The sequence below is a fragment of the Miscanthus floridulus genome, chromosome 16 (genome assembly GCF_019320115.1).
Source record: "Miscanthus floridulus cultivar M001 chromosome 16, ASM1932011v1, whole genome shotgun sequence".
Taxonomy (NCBI): Eukaryota; Viridiplantae; Streptophyta; class Magnoliopsida; order Poales; family Poaceae; genus Miscanthus; species Miscanthus floridulus.
This window is the reverse complement of record NC_089595.1, coordinates 104,635,034-104,639,739: the sequence shown is the minus strand read 5'-3', so window position 1 is coordinate 104,639,739 and position 4,706 is coordinate 104,635,034.

The window sequence follows — 4,706 nt, the reverse complement described above, 5'->3', positions numbered from 1 at the left end:
CCGCCAACATCCGCGCTGGGCTCCCCTTACTGCCGCTGCTGTTGTTCCATGCTGCTGCGCACGCCCTGCACTCTAGCGTGGCTGCGCCCTCACCGCCTTTGCGTGCGTAGTGCCCAAGCCCGTCATGGCTCCTCCTGTTCCCCATGTGCCATTGCCCCTCCTGTGGCCTACGCCGTCCTCCCGCACCACGGCCGGGTACCTTTGTGGCCCATGCATCCCCACGGCTGCTCTGGCCTACTATCGCGCCCTTAGCGCCGCTCCTCCTATGCCTATGCATCAGTGCTCTTGCTGCTCCTCTACGCCTCACACCCATAGCAATGCCACCACCCCTTCCCTGGTTCACTGCCCTCCCATGCGTCTATGCCCATAGTGTGGCCCTATAGCTCCACGGCGTCCCCTCCTTTTCCTTCTCTGCCATGGCCGTGCGTGGCCGCCATGCCCGCCGCGATCCGCGTTGGACCGCCATCCATCAGTGTTGCCTTCCCTCGCCTCTTTCCACCGTCATTGCCGCATTTTCCGCCTGCTCAGCACCCCAATGCCCCACGGCCTGAATCTCTGTGTCAGCACCGCCGCCTCGGTGCTGCCCCTCCTCTTCCCTCCATGCCGCGTCCATGCCAGGGCCATCCGCGTAGGTGCTGGCCTTTCCCATGCATGTGCCCCGGCCCTGCGCTGGGCCAGTTGCTCCTTGTCCCCCCTTCTATTTTGTCTCCACGAGCGCTCACCTGGGCCGTGTTGCCCCGCGCCGCTCCCCTTCCGGGATGGCCGCAGCACTGTTGCCCCTCCCGTGTGCCCACGGCCGCCCAAGCCCGTACCTCCACCCGGTCCACGCACCTCCCCGCACCACGTCCAGTCATGGTTGTGCCACTGTCACGCCCGGCCGGACTATGACCTGGTGCTATCGTAGGACACCAAGGCCATGCCCGCTCGCGTGCATGCGTGGTCGTCGTACCACCGCTGGGCCTTGGGTCTTGGCGTCGATGGCCACGTGCTACCGGGTCCGCCGCTGCCCACACCGTCTCCTCCACCGATGGGTGTGCTGGTGGATAGGATTTGGGCTGACCGCGTCTGTCCCATGCCTCCTCTGCTCTTGAGGACGAAGGGAAGGTGAGAAAATGAGAATAGGAACATTACAGGGTTCTTATCGCAAAGACATGTGACTCATGCGAATAGTACCTGCTGGACTACGCGTTAGTTTCGAAAAAGTACAGGGCCGTTTCACAAATATGCTGCGCCACCTGCCCACCTGGGCCGGCCTATGTTGTCACCTGGGCCACTAGGGTTGCTGGCGTGGGCCTGCTGGGCTGCCTGGTCGGTACGCCATGCGCGCCCCTATGGGCCGCACCGCGCTGCCAGGCTTGCCGCGTGTCCGCTGGGTCGGTCGCGTGCCGCCCATGCCTGGGCCACGCACGCTGTGCCCCGCTGGGCCGCCCTAACCACTAGGTCAAGTGGGTGGTTGTTGGTCCATTTAGTTTCAAAGCAATTGTTAATTTAGTCTCGTAAATAAACTTGTAAAATCGGTAATAAATCAAATAAAAATCATAAAATAGCGAAACCAATTTTGTTAGTCTCCTAAAATCATGATCTACCGGTTAGTATATTTTGTTCACATAGTTTGATAATATTCTTGGAAGCTATATAATTAATTTAAGGTACTTAATATTATAAAAATATGAACTTGTAGGAATTGTTGTGATAAATTGGTAATAGTGTTGAATCTGAAATTTTTATAGTAGGCTCCTAGCAATATTAGGTACTCATTGTAATTTTTGTAGCTCTAGAATAATTAGTTTGCTAGATAGATAATGATGCCCTATTTCAAATAAAGATTAAATTGATAGAATGGGATAAAGAAACACCTTGGGTTTATATAACTAAAATATTTATTGGGAAATAATGCCTTAGCCAAAAACGTGTATATGCAGCCTAAGTATGGTCATCGTTAGAACTAGCCCATTAACTTGAGAGGCATAAATCATATTTTACGAGTCACGATTGTAGTCAATTAATTACGTCTTTGCATTGCATCGTATTGCATATTATATAGGTACAATGATGAATTAACGGATTCATTGAAGGATGATTGGGAATCTAAAAATGGGGTAATGGTATTCTCTCTAGGAGATAATGCAATGGGCTTTCTATTCAGATGATGGTGGATGATCTGAAGATGCAAATACTAACTTTTGGTTATATTTTACCCAGGCAAGCCCCGGTGCATAACCCTTACTTTTATGCAGTTTAAATTATATTTGTGCATTAAGTTTTAAGGAGTTGAATGAAACTCACATGCATATATATATATATATATATATATATATATATATATATATATATATATATATATATATATATATATATATATATATATATATATATATATATATATATGTCCTATGAGTCTTACTAGTATGACAGGATCATGTAGATTGCTATGCTACAGGACTTCGGTAGAAGTCGAGTGATGGTTGTCATTCATGAGAGATAGAACATATATTATTGGATTATTATCACTTGGAATATATAAAATGGTGACCGGGCAGGGATATGGTTTGAGTATTGGTGGGTGTAAGAGGTTGTGTCGCCGTAGACGCGGGGCATAGCTTGGTTACACTACTTTCCCTGTCTGTGTCGGTTAAGAACCGATCGTTGCAATGGATGCTAGGCAAGTCACAGATTTATTATCCCGAGCACATGCTTGTGTATGGGCGCTGTGAAGACTTGTTACTCTCTTGTCATGGGTTTTGGCTCTTTTCGGACCAACTGTCATGGTGGTTTTTAGGTTAGGAGGTCCTTGCACCGCACTGAGTTCGAGACTCAGGGGCGGAGCCTTGGAGTCCTAGTTTAGATGGGGACCTAGACCCCGTGATAGGAGGGTAGTGGGTTGGTCCTGCTTGTGCCTAGGGCATAAGCAGGGCATGTGTTTTTGGGGTACCCAGCTAAGGACATTGATTCGTGAATCACCGCCGAGTCGGTACAACTTGTCTTAACTCTATCACCGTAGTAAGAACTGAAAGATGAAAGATGGAATGGAAAAAGGAAATCTGATTGCTTACCACCTACTTAAAAGTAGTATAAGTGCTTACATAGAATGGTAAGTTAATGAACTAATGTACTGCTAATAAAAATCGAATATAAGGACACACATTTAGTAATGCTTCCTACAGATGCAATAAACCCATAAGCGAGATAGCCTTGCATATCCTTGGAGTCTTTTTTCCCTCCTATCGAGTAAGTCTTGCTGAGTACAATTGAGTACTTAGGGTTTTATTCCCCCTGTTGCAGGTGATAGGTGGAGGCTAGATCTGACCTTTGTTTGTGGATTTCTCCTGGTGGGCTCAGAGAGGATTTCCTTTACGCTGCGATCATAGTTTTTATTTATAACTCTCACCAAATGTTTTTTTATAAACAGAAGTTTTTATAATCTGTTGTCATAGTTCATTTATCAATGTTTCATCATGCTATGAATAGATATTTATTTCCGTTGTAATCCTGATCATATGTTTATATTTCACTGTTACATTAAATTGTTCATAACTCTGATAATATGATTACATTCTGCTGTTATAATAATAAATATTATACTCTGATATTATATTAAAAGTAAGGTAAGAAATGGTTAAGAATGATGTAAGCTTTATTCTCTTATTTGTGATCTTGATGAAAAATATGGATTTTCGGGTTCTCCCCGGGGGTGTGCCCGACGGGATCGTGAAATTTAGTGTCCCCCCTTGGGTGCTTAGTGTCTAATGGAAGACAAGCACTCCTAGGAGGCATTAGATTAGGCGGTTCTGCCACATACTTGGCCAAGAGGAAGAGGGCAATGTCGCATGCTTCATCTAGCTGGTCCATGGCATCCTCGAGGGATGCTTTAGCTCCCTATTCATCATACATCCTGACCCTTGGTGCTCCATAATCAAGGTCGATCGGGAGGATAGACTCAGAACCATAGATCATGAAGAATGGCATGTAGCTGGTGGCCCGGCTAGGGTCATCCTCAGGCTCCAGAGCACTGTGAGAAGCTCCATGCCCCATCGTCTACCAAACTTGTTCAACTAGTTGAAGATCCTAGACTTGAGGCCTTGTAGGACCATGCCGTTCGCGTGCTCGACCTGCCCATTCATGCGGAGGTGCGCCACGATGGATCAATCGATGCGGATGTGGTATGCATCATAGAATCAGAGGAACTTTTTCCTAGTGAACTGCGTGTCGTTGTCTGTGATAATGGAGTTTAGGAGTCCAAAGCAATGGACGATGTTAAGGAAGAACAACACGGCTTGCTCAGACTTGATTACGGAGATCGGTTGAGCCTCTATCCACTTTGTAAAGTTGTCTATGGCGATAAGCAAGTGCGTATAACCCTCAAGCGCCCTCTTGAGAGGTCTGATTAGATCAAGCCCCTAGACCACGAATGGCCACATGATGGGGATCATTAGGAGTGCTTGGGCCGGCAGGTGGGTTTGTCGAGCTTAGTATTGACAACTTCACAGGTGTGCATAATCTGTTCAGCATTGGCTACTACGGCCGAGTAGTAGGAGCCTTGTCGAAATGTGTTTCTGACTAGGGTCCTAGGTGAGGCATGGTGCCTATAGACCCCACCATGGATATCACTCAACAACTGCTTTCATTGTTTGATGGGGATGTAGCGCTATAGGATCCTAGTGTGGCTTTGCCAGTAGAGCTCACCCTCAATAATGACAAACGACTTG